Genomic DNA, 13,030 nt, shown 5'->3' on the forward strand with positions numbered 1-13,030 from the left:
TGTGGATACGATTCTTCTCTGAAAACTTTCCATGAAGATTATTCTTTTCAGATGGCTTTTTTTTATTTTATTTTTTAAATCAGAGATTAATCAAAAATGTTGAACCTTGTTCTCTTATGGAGTCCAGATGACCCCACCCTTACACTGATGTGTGATCCCTCCCATGACAAAGGTGGACAGGATTTTATGTATGCCACAGAAACCAGTGAAGATAAAAATCCTTGGAAAAAAAAGGAGTCTAACCATTCATCACTACCAAAGCCCTTTACCTGATTGGTCCATGTTCAACTTCTTAAACATGTGTAGCTACATCTGAACGTGGGAGTTTTGAACATAGAAGCCTGACACGCGTGTTTAAATAGACTTTACATTGGAAGCAGTTACTCAAACACGCTTTTCTAACCCCAGTGTGACTGTAGCATAGGAGTTACAGTATGCCAAAGAGCGCGAGTAATTTAGGTGTTGTCGGCAACAACAACTCCAATTTACAGCTCAAAAATGTGTTGACATGTCACTTTAACCATCTAACATGCCTGTCAAAGTCAAGGCCGGATCCGGGCCGCAGGGTCATTTTAGACGGCCCCCAGATCATTTTATATTAGTTATTAGCGGTCTGATGTTATCTTGGAACATCCCGATTTTGACAGAATATATATATTACAGAGAGTGAAATATTGAAAGTTATTTGACGTTTAGGCTGATTTATCATGGAATAATATTCTGGTCTGTTTCTATTCATATTTGTGTTTAAAAAGTTACATTTTGAAAGTTTTAAATATTTTGTCTTCTTATGTATTAAGCATTTGTCCTGTGTGTTTTAGATTTTGGTCTTCTGTGCGATTGAGTTTGACACCCTGATCTACAATCAATATTTTTCATTTAACTTATTCCATTGGAGTTCAAGTATTTAAATCTTGTTTAGAGATTTATTAAAAAAAAAAAAACACTTTTCTAAACTTAGGAAGACTAATGATCTCAGAACAACCTAAGAATGTCTTAGTATACTATTGACCAAAAACTGAGTTACAACACACATTTGAGTATTGACAAGAGAAAAAAAAAAAATCACTAATTAGAAGACAGAACGGCTGCATTCTCAAGATGAAAACTGATAGTTGTTTTTAACTGGAATCCATCCTAAATATTCAATGTTACTGTTTTAAAGTCTTACAAAAATCTTTATAAAATTCACCCTAAATCTTCTGACCTACAAGCAAATTCAATTTTACTGTCAGGTAAGCTGGTATTAATGTGACAAAAATCTTCTGAAATATTTCCAAAATGACAAATGTTTGTTCATGCAGGGAGCAGCTAAAGGCCAAACACAATTCAGATGTAAACGCATGATGACAAAAGCCTTTAAATCTTAACTACATACACAGCAGCCAGAGTTGACTAAAATATTCTTCAGTTGACACCCTTTCTGCCAAACTGTGTCTGACGTGCGTCAAACATTAACTTTTTTCTTCTGGGTTCAAACTGCACCTTATCCTCAAACACCCCATCACAACAAACACAAGTGGGGGCAGGCCATAAAGAAATGTTATCAGTGGAAGGTTCTTTCGAGGTAGTATACAGGTGGATTGCATCAAAGCACTTTGACTTTATTGCCCCTGAAGGAGCAAATAGTACAAAAGCAGCTACAAAAATGCAGGAGCGATATCCTTCAGAGATATGGCGGAAAGATTTTTTGATCAAGAAATCCAAAAAATCAATAGCTAGTTTAAATTGACAAAAACAACAGTTTTGATAGTCTTATTGGGAATTTCTTTGGTTTTAGGTAAGCTTTGATATTTTACGTACAAACCCTTCTTTTTCAGATCATCAGTTATGCTGATGACACTTTGATATTCCTGGTAGAACATTGCACAGAGGCTGCTATGACAGATGGTCTCTCTTCATAAAACCCACATAACTTCATTAAACAAAGCCAAAAACATTCAAAGAAATATTTACATCTAGAAGCTAAGATTTAATCCATGCAGCAAAAAAGTTATTTGATGGGCTTTAACTTTGAAAATAGTTTAATAATGTAGTTTGTTTCCTCTAATACATACATTCTGCCACTTGTTTTGTTCCTTTCTGAGCTGAAGGTGACTAGCCCAACTTTAATTAAAAAAATCTAACAATTAGGCTTCTAAGAACTTTGAAACAACACTTCAGCCCTATAGTTTCCCCTTCAATAGCTCTCTGTTAGACTCCACTTTTTACATGTTTACTGATCCCTTTTATTTCACATTTATGCACATTTATGTTCAGCTTAAGTCACTTAAGCCAAACGTTGACTGCATGAGCCACAATGTAAACTCAGATCTACAGATAGGGTAGGACTTTCAAAAGTCAGAGTTCAAATTGTGTCAAAATGGAAACGTGTTTGCTGTCAGGACTGTCTGCTTCGACCTCCCCGAGGAGAGAAACTGACAGATTAGTTCAAATAATTTTATCTGAACACCAACATTCAATATATCTAATGTTTTTCCTGTTTTACAGTAATTAATATTAGGAATAAATGTTTTTTGGGGATGCAAATAATGTTAAATAAAGTCATAAACTTAAATTGAATAAATAGAAATGTGGCAGTGTAAAGCATCCAAGTCTTTCATTTGGTCACAAGTTCTGGTCTTTTTAACAAGCTCTTAAAGGTCCCGAGCAGGGTGCAGGAATGTGACCTCTGGCTTTCTCTGAGCCAAACAAAATACAACTTAGCAAGTTATTCTCATTTGAAATCAGAGTATGTCCATTTAAAAGACGCTCATTTAAGCTAAATGCAATTTACTTATTTTACTCTTAAGAGACTAATTGGTTTTTAAGTTACCCCCTTAAATTACTCAGTTTCTCTGATTAGTAACACAATCAAGGTTTTTGCTTAAAGCTGGGTTGTGCCTTTTTGAGAAAACTTTATAAAAACTTAAAGGAAATTCAAGTCAAAAGACTGAATGTCATTGATGAGGTTTGTGGACCATTTAATTTAAGCTATTAAGTTTTTAATAGTTCTTTAAGTAAATTGTAGAAACACATCTATCAAAAGACAAAGAAGTGTCTGGAACCTTTAGATCTTTTGCAGACAATTTCGGAATTTCTGGTTCACATATTAACCGTAGAGCTCAAAGTTCCTGGACGTTGGTGTTGTGACACACAAACTCGTGTCTCTCTTTCAACTTTGTCCCAATTGGGAAAACGTGGGACAAATAGAAACCCCCGACAGACTGCCAGTATTGTAGAAAAGAACTAAGGTTTAGTGTCATGGTGCAGAGAACATTCATCCATTTACGTCTCTCGGGGATCGTGGTGTGTATCTACCTAAAGATTGAGTCATTACAAATGAGATAACCCCTGAAAGTCAGATGACAAAAGCACGGCTACATGCAGGACGTGATGTGATAATTGCACAATGGAAATCTGCGTTTTGTTTACAGAACATTGAGGTTGGGTCATGAAGGGGAAGCATCGGACAGCAAATGTCGTCAGCAGACGTGATGATAGAGGATCTGTACAATGTTGTGTCACCAATTGAACTCACTCATGGAAACAAATATTTTCAAAAGGGGGGGTTGAAAAAAAATTCCTCAACAGTATTAATTTTAATTATTGTCCGTTTGTGTTTCAAGTCCTACTCCTATCATCTTTTGATCTATTTCAAAAGTTGTCTTTATCAACTATTTTTTTTAGTTTTTAGCTAAAATGAAGAAAACATAGTTTCTGCAGAATGGCAATAGTTCATTAAAGGGCCTCTACCATGCAAAATCACAGTTTTGAGCTTTTAAGTGTTTTAAAATGTTCATTCCTCACAAGAAAGAACCCTAAAGCAGTATAATTGATCCATTTCTAAATATTCCTCTAAAAACCTGCGCTCTGAGCACCAGCCCCTCCCAACCCACAAAAACTTGCAGGTTCTCACGAGCTGATGTCACAAAGTGAGAACGGCCCCTTTCAGGAAGAGTCTATGCCGCTAGCTCCGCCCCCAGGTTGACACACGAACACTCCCTTTCTCAGTAGAATCAACAGTACTCAGCACAAATGCACAATCCTGTTTATCTTTCTATTGTGTCTCCAAAATCTGCCAACACTCATTTGGTTTAGCGTTTAAACTCCTTGCGGTGGCATTCACCAAACAACATTCTGGTGAGGAATCTGCACAACATTTGGGGTGGGGATCCTGAACGTATTCAAGAATGGCGTAAGCAGACAAAACGGCTGCAAAAAGGGAGCAAAGAGGTGCAAATAAAGCGAGCGATAAATTAGAAGAACTGGTTAGAACATGGATTATTGAGCAAAGATGGAAAGGTGCGCATGTTTCTTCAGAAAAATGATCAGCATGAAAGTGAAGAGGATTTCTCATATGGAACCAGTGCTAATCAGAACATAATACACTGTTCTCATTATTTCAATAAATCCTGAAATGTTCATCTAGTGTCTGCATTTCATTACAAATTGAACCCAACAGCCATCACTATTCTGTCTGAACGCCCGAGCTACAAAAGGCAGATACACAGTATGAGCATCCATCTTTGCAAAAATGTTGTTTGTTTCGCAGACATGAAGACGTCCTCAAAAAATAACTAATATTTCATAAATAATTTGTTATTTAGTGTGCAAAAGGTAATATATGACAGTATATATGGATACAGTTTACTCTGAAAGACTTAAGAAAATATATATGTACCCTTTAAAATGAAAGGTTGATTTTTTGACACCTTGTTATAGACTCCCATGATGCACTGCACTCTTTTAATGAACACGAGTTACAGCAATAACCAAAAGAATCTCTGCCACATGTGATTGTATCACTTACAAACTTATTTAAAACAAAATACATCTTTTTTCGTCCATGAGATTGCCTGAACTGAAATGTTTGTTTAATGTTTTCATTATAATAAAATAGATTTATTTTTAGTAAATACATATATTTAACTCCATTTTGTACTTCTTGAAAAAATCTGTTTCTTCACAACAACTTTATTAGATTTAAATATTTACATTCACAACTAGAAAGAAAACTTTTTTTCTCACAGAAAAGTGTACCAAAGACAAGCGATTCTGAATTTTTAATCTGCCCCTCACTTTTTCTATAAAAGTTCAATGTTTAACTATTAGTCTGTCAAGATTCAAATAAATTGAACACTTGTCTTAAAAAATGCAGTACAGAGTCAGACTGCTTTAAAATCCAACTCTCTTGACTAAGCATCAATAAATGACAGTCTGGGAGTGGGAGTACACTGTGAACATCAGTCTCCTTTAGCAGGACATTTACATAATTAAGGATAAATGCCTTCTTAAAGTCTGATCAGTCAAGTCCCTCATCTCACCTTCAATTCTCTGAATCGACAAGCTGAAGAACAAACTAGAACTTAAGACAGAAATAAATGAGCTTTTTAGAAAAATAGTGAAAAAACAGGATGATGGCTAGTAAACAAGTCAATCGTCCTATAATGTAAATCAACACGGTTATAAAATATGTAGCCTGAAGCTTAAAGATCATGACTGAAAGGTTAAGAACCCGAATACAGGGAGTTTCCTCCGATGGGTGGCTGGACGCTCACTTAAAGATAGGATAAGGAGCCCAAAAGAGACCAGTTAAAGTGACTCGGTCGTTTCTTTCTGATGCCTCCTTATTGAGGTTTTCCATGCATGCCCAACCAAAAGGAGACTGGAGGGTCTCAGCTGGTCGGAACCACCTTGAGGATCTCCCAGGAGAACTGGAAGAAGTTTCTGTGGAGTGAGTAGTCTCTGCTTCGACTTCTGATCGAATCCGCAGAAGAACAGAATTGATAGATGAATTTTTAAGTACAATTGTCTCGCGTATTTCACCCTTTAACATCAGAGAGATGTTACCGGTGACAGCTAAATAGAACATGCTCATCGACATACTGCAAGTCTTCAACCGTTAACACAATCAAGAATCAGCTGACTGAGACGGAGAAAAGCAGCATTTCATAAAGGCTTTGCACCAATATGCAACACTTTTTTTTTTTTTTGAAAACAAAATTGTAAATTAAAAAAATATATATGTTGTAAACTTGAAAAAAATGTAAATTTAAAACTTGAATAAAATGAAAAATTCAAACCTAAAACTGTTACCAAATAAAAGAATAATAATATTTATTTGTACTTTCAGCTTTTATGCTTTCAGTTTCAATTCATTTTTCGTTGCTGATCCTATTTTTACATGGGGGCGGGGCTTCAAGCTCATTGGCTACCGAGACACAAGGGCAAGGATTCCCTGTTTAGATTAGTCTATTTAGGTTAAGCTTAGCAATCATCCACTGTTTATATTTTATGATTGATTTTATGTTTTGGACAATTACCGGAAAAACCTGTTGAAACAATTGTGTTGCAATATTGGACTAACCAAATAAAATTAAATTAAATAGACAAAAACAGGTATTTATGCTGTGGCACTTCACAAATGTAAAATGTTGCACATCAGTTAATTCACATCAATTAAAGTATTAGCAAATTAGCTTAATTGAAAAAATTTAAAGCAAATATAGACAATCTTACATGAATAAAATAGACTGTTTCTTAGCTTATGCAACAATCTCCCTATTGGTGACTTTGTGAACTGCGGTGACTTTTGGTTTTCAAACAGGCTTCAAACCAGAAGTCAAAGGCTTCTCAATGTGGGGAAACGAGAATGAATGACCACAACTTTATTTTATGTGGGATCTCGTTACAGCTCAAGGTGTCTTTTTACTTATCGCTATGGCAACATTAGAGAGAAGCGCTCAGTGCCCATGCAGATTTAGGAAGGGTTAGAAAAAAAACAAAGTTAGGTTGGCAGGGTTAGAGGGTTAAGGTATTGCAAAAAAAATCCTCAGCATAAAAGAACAACTTTATCAGCTGTGTCAACAGATGCTCCAGCCAAACAGGCCCCTTTAGGACCAAAAATACACAAAAAATCTGCACAAGAATGCCTAAATTGCGTTTGAAGATGTTAATTGAAAAGCAGTTTAAATCATTCTTTATTTGTAGTTTTTTTTACTGAATTTTAGGATCATTTTTCAAAGAAATATGTTTATAACTGGTATAAATAATTAGTTCTTGGTTGTTTTTTTCGATGCATTTCTAAATTAAATTATGGCTTTCTATAATACCAAGAGCACGGCCATGAAATAAATAAGAAAACATAATCTTTGAACACTATGGCAATATTAAAAGGAAACCAAAATGAATGTCTGTTAAAGCAAGTTAATTTTTTATTTATTACTTGTTCTTTTAAGCATCACCTCATCTGTTGTATTTTGTCCAAAGTCAGCAACTGTGTACATTTAGTCATAGTTCTTCTCTCATTATCAGTTCATCAAGAACATTATCACAGCCTGAATTCCAAACACACAGTGAAGTAAAACATCTGAAAACAAAACGCAACAAAGAAGGATTGTGCCGTGTATCTGAATTAAATTCTGACCTGGTGGAGGAAATGGAGAAGAACGGATTTAGTACAAATCCACTGAATTTACAGTTTTGTTTTATTCAAAATCCCTTTTGCAAAGTTTTGGGTGAAAAGACTTAAACTGATGATTTAACTACACAAATATTTGAAACTCTAGAAATGACATAAATAAAAAGATTTTACTTATTATTATTATCAGATATTGTAAAATACTCAAATAGATTTCTAAACCAGTTGATTAAAATAATTGAATAAGCGATTAGGTTAATTGAAATAAAATCTTGACAAACTTACAACAATTTCTTAGCAAATTTGATTCCATTTTTTATTGTTTATTGGTTATTCATTAAAATATCTGTGCTGATCTAATCTAAGAAAGGAAAGTTGTAGTTAAGTTGATTTTTTTTTTATTAATATATTCTGTGAAGTTTGTGGCCTTTTTTTTAAGACCTTAAATGTTACCACCTACATCTCTTAAGATAACATCTAAGAAAAACTGTCACTAAAGTTGCTCTCAAAAGCTTCAGACCATTTCCTGCATATTTCTTACAGGAGGATTTACCTCAGTACTCAGCAAAGTCTACTCATGACTTGTCAAAGTAACTGTGCTTGGCTAAGCTTGTCCACAGCTCCCACTGGGCCCTCGTGTGCTCCGGGATGGGAAGCTGTTGGCATATAACACTGTTTGAAGCTGAGTAAAGGTTGTTCTGAGACAGTTTTTATACATACTCTGGTTTAAAATTGAATTACAGACCACAAATTGTCCTACAAACTACTAGAGCCACAAAAAAGGTGCATTTGTTTAGATGCTCTACCTATAACAAGTGGATGCATCGGAATAAAGCAGAGCATGGCCTGCCCACTGTAGCACTTTTTCAGCTTTTTCATCTGCTCCTGATTCACAATGATTTGAATAACTAAATACTCAGAAATGTAATTTTAATCCAAATTTTCTTTATATACGGTTTCCATCAAGAGACAAATGTTACAAGCACGTGCTAAAAATCCTATTTCCATTGGAGTGGCTCTTTAAAGAAGTTTGACAGGCTGCACGTGGACTCAGAGTCTCAGGAACTATTTTCCCAGCAGATGTAACCACAGCACATTTTCAGCTCACCATTAAGAGAAGGTTTGCTGTCAAGTCCAGTGCAACTTCCACACACAGACACACACCTCCAACTTGTTCGTGCACGTTAGTACTCACATGCTGGTGCTTTTGTCGGTATCAGTAAATGACGTGAATCCACTGCAAAGGAACCGGACACCGAGTGTAAAGAGTCGCTTATCTGGAGATGTTTATAGGGGTGCGTTTGCCAGCCCCAGAACACTTCCACTCAGCGGGTTTTAGAGGAGAAACACAGACAAGAGGTGGGCTTATAAACATTCAGAAGCACGCGCGAGGAGTTACTTCAGGACGCTGAAAGGGGGTCGACGCTCACACACGCCCTTCCTCTCGCGCCTCCCAAGTGAGCTAGGAGGACTCTGAAAGCTAGTTGCTAACCAACTGTCTACGGAGGCTAACCCGGCTAGCAGCTGGCCCCGTCCGTCTGCGTCTGACTGGCGGATAGAACAGACTTCCACTGCGCCTGCCTTCAGCGTAATCTCTCTCTCCCTCTGTAAGCTTCCTCCTTCCCTCTTTCGCTTACGTGTCACAGATGGGCACGCCCCCCGCCGCTTCACAGCCAATCACCGCATAGAAACGCGGAAGCGGCACCGTTTAAAGAGCTCGAGCACATTATTTACAGAAGTGCTAAAGGGGAGCTAGCTTGTGTTGCTAAACGTTAGCTGAAATTAAAATGAGAATATTTAATTAAAGTTAACAAAAAAGACTAAACAGTATGATGCAAAAACAGTAATTAAAACGAATAAACAAATGTTTTACAAACTCATAAACAGAATAAGAAGAACAGACAAATTTTGATAATTTGGCTAAATCAGTGTGAATCATGAATTTATTAAGCTAGTTGGTTATTATATTGATATAAACTGAACTTTTAACAAAATTAGGACACTTAATTGAAAATACACCATTAAAAACATCTTACAGCTGGATGGCTCCAATATTGCTCACCACCATTTTTGTTGCACCGCTAATGTTAGGTTGGGGTTGTGAGGGGCTGTAAGCTAATAGAAGAGCATGTAAACCAGGGGTGTCAAACTCAATCGCTCAGGAGGGCAAAATCCAAAATACCCCTTATGTTGTGAGCCGAACAAGATAAAAATTTATCAAGCATACTAAAACTAAATTTTTAAAACTTTAAAAACTTAAAATTTTAACCTAACTGTGAATAAAACATTCAGAGATATTACTCCAGAATAAATCACATTAAACCTTAAATAACTTTCAATGTTTTTCTCTTCATAGAAATACATTTCGTCATAATTAAAACTAAGTAAGTAATGCTAAGAACACTTTTACAACAGATCAAAAGATAATTTGAGTGGGACTTTAAGTATACTTGAGTATTATTCTTAGTATTTTATTGTTTGTTTTCTGTTTAGCTGTCACACACATATGGTGAATGTTTTGTTGTTGATAAACATTAGAGCTAGATCTCCTGGATCCTTGCAGCTTGATTTCCTCCTGTTACTGGTGTAATATTACATGAATTTAAAGTCTCACAAATTCACAAAACGTCATAAAGTTTGATAATTGTTTTCTTTATCTTTTTTTCAGTATTGCACAATGAAATGAAAGGATAGCACAAATACGTAAAATTAGCTTTTTTAAAGTTCTGACAAGAAAACAGAGACTAAGATGTTCCAAAAACTGTTTATACAAATGAAATTAGCCTCTTTTTACAGATATAACAGCTGAACATTTGTTGCATTATTTTTACAAGAGAAATGAAACATTCTTAAAAAAATTCATTCCAAGTTTCCTGCAGAAGATCTCATAAATATTTGGCATTTGTAGGTTGTTGTTCTTTCTTTGTTTCTTCTGTTCAGTTCATTCCAAACCTGCTCAGTGAGTTTTGAGTCTAGAGACTGTTCTGAAAACACTTTTAAAAAAAAGTTTTTTATCTAGTTTTTTGTCCATGGGTAGTTCTGATACAGTTTGAACCATAGGCTATATAATAGAACTGGACCAGTGAGTACTTCCTGTTTGGAACACGAGGGGGGAGGGGTCCAGTTCTCATACGCAGTCAACAGTTTAGACTCATATTTCATTTGTTGTAGGTTGAGCTGAGGTGACTGTGTCTGTTTAGGGTGCATCTCACTCTGCACAAGTCACTGACCCTGAAGCAAAAACAGCTCCGTACCATCATACTTCTTATTTCATGTTTGACAGTTGACGTCATACGGTGTGGATCCATCCTTTCAGATTTTTACTGTATATAATCATAGTTTTCAGTGATGAAAATAAGCTGCTTATTATCATTACTTTGCTTCAGTTTTCCTGTTCAGATCAAATACACTTCCTCATTTATCTTTATTTTATTATACTTATAGATGTAAAGTTTTAAAGAGAATAAATATTTTCTTTAAGCTAACCGTTTTTTATGAAATCAATTAAAAGTCTTAATTTGTTCATTCTTGTACAACCTGAATTATTCTGGCAAATTTTTATAGAAAAAAAAGAAATTTGATCCCTAGAAAAGAGTTTATACTGTGTGAATGGAGAGGAGGGAATCCTTTAGCTGAAAAGGATGAGATTTGATTACGGATGCAGAAACTGGTTCTTTGTAGAGCTGCTTTGTAAGGTGAACAGTGGGCCTCTATCCCAAAAGAGCAAAACCTCCTTACCTGTGAAGGTCTTTGAATTAATTATGGTATATTCTGAAGCAGATTCATACTTTTTTCTATAACTTAATGGTACGCATAATCACAGTAAAAATATGTAAATATTGGGTAGAGTTTTTGACACATGCATAAATGTTGAATTACTTAGAAATAACAGAATAATCCAGTTACACAGGAGAAATTACCAAGTGTCAACAACTTTAATTTTAAAATAAAGTTTTTTTAAATATGTAAAATATTTCAAACTTAAAAATGTTTATGTTTTGCAGAAAAATAATAACTTTTTTAAAGTATGAAATGTAAAATTATGTTCAATTGAAACTAAATCTCTAAATGAAAAAAAAATCAAATTGAATTGTCACAAAACACTTGATTTATACATTTGTGCTTCAAAAGATATGATTGCTGTCATTTTACTAAGAATATATATCTGTGATTGTAGTTCATTAGGCTAGCTAATGGATGTAGTATCGTTTGTTTCAAGCATTCTTTTTTACACAAAAACTTCTTCTCATGATGACTCTGCATGAACAATGGCTCAATTAGGATTCTGTCTCAATAAAAGGAGACAGCATTCCTGAGCTTGTCACAACACTGTCAAGTTTTATGCTGTTTAACTGTTGCCTGGAAAAACAAACGTGTACACAACTTGCTTGAGAAAGTGAAGTTGTGTTGTTGTGGTGCCCAAGCGGTAAGAAGGGGATCATCTACTCTTTTTCCCACCTCCTCCCCCTTGTTTTTTTCTGTTTGACTGGTCTGTCCTCATTTCCCTTTAATCTAGGGGTTTGCAACATGCGATGTTTTTTAAGTTACATTTCAAGGGAGTTTGTCAGTTTCAGTTCTTAAAAATATCCCAAAAAGCAAAACATTTGAGTAATTTTTGGGTTCTGCGACCCTCTACTGCTCGTCTGCACTTGATTAAGCACATTTATCAACTGCAGACAGTTGCTGAAAGAGGAGACTGGAAGGAGGGCAGTCCCACTGTGCTGACTGTGGACTTTTGTCGGTTTAACAGGGAGGACCTGGAACCCCCACCTTAACCTGAACACCCACATGTACACAGATTGAGTTTTGAAAGCTAAAAAAAATTATATACTCAATTTTTGGGGGGGGGGTCACTTAGGGTGAATGCAACTGCATGCTCTGGTGCAGATAGATAATCAAAGGTTTATGAATTTCACAATAATGCAAACACAGTTATCAGGGTAACTCTTAGCAATATAAGGATCAAAGAGTAGTCATGTGCCCTGACATCCTTTCAACCCTGCAGAACCCTTGAGGTCCAATTTTTTTTTTAATTAATTAATTTTTTTTTAAATAATTTTTGGGCTTTTGTTGATTGCTGCTACTTAAAAGGCTCAGAAGAAAACTGTTCTTGGGTTCTCCTGGTTTCTCCTGACACCCTTTTCTACAATTTAAGTGTAGACAAGAGTGTCCAATCGTCTTTTGAGACACTTAAAACTCGTTCTCAGAGGTGTTTTAATTATGATTATGCAGTTTTTAAGCAAAATCTTAAAATTTTCTATGACATAGTTTCTGTAGAGTGGCAGGAGTTCATTAGAAATTTGCCTCTGAGTTGTGGGCGCGACTGTTAACGTGGAAAAACCCCGCCCTCTACCCTTCGCTGTTGCTGAGAGCTCTCTGTTTACAGCGTAAACAGTGAGGGGTGTCAAACTCATTTTGGTTCAGGAGCCACGTTCATCCCGTCTGATCCCATAGGTTTTTTCTCATCTTTTAAGTTTCTGCCACCAAACCTGGTCTCCTGGTTACCAGGAAGCTTGTGGTCCGCCCAATGTATTTATGATGTCACAAATGCGCTTTAAAAAAATAATAATAATTTTTGCTCCTGACTCACAACGATTTGAACAAAGAAATACTCAAAAATGGGATTTT

At 35.6% G+C, this 13,030-nt stretch overlaps 1 protein-coding gene across 1 annotated transcript in view; it reads right to left on the reverse strand.

Annotated features, from left to right (window-relative positions):
• The window catches only part of LOC112156404 (pyruvate carboxylase, mitochondrial), a 299,032-nt gene extending 290,014 nt beyond the window's left edge, over positions 1 to 9,018 (reverse strand). The window contains exon 1 of the mRNA XM_024288666.2: positions 8,598 to 9,018. The gene's annotated coding sequence lies outside the window, so the exon portion shown is untranslated. The remainder of the gene's footprint in view (positions 1 to 8,597) is intronic.
• Positions 9,019 to 13,030: the final 4,012 nt, after the last annotated feature.

Source organism: Oryzias melastigma, linkage group LG18 (genome assembly GCF_002922805.2).
Source record: "Oryzias melastigma strain HK-1 linkage group LG18, ASM292280v2, whole genome shotgun sequence".
NCBI lineage: Eukaryota > Metazoa > Chordata > Actinopteri > Beloniformes > Adrianichthyidae > Oryzias > Oryzias melastigma.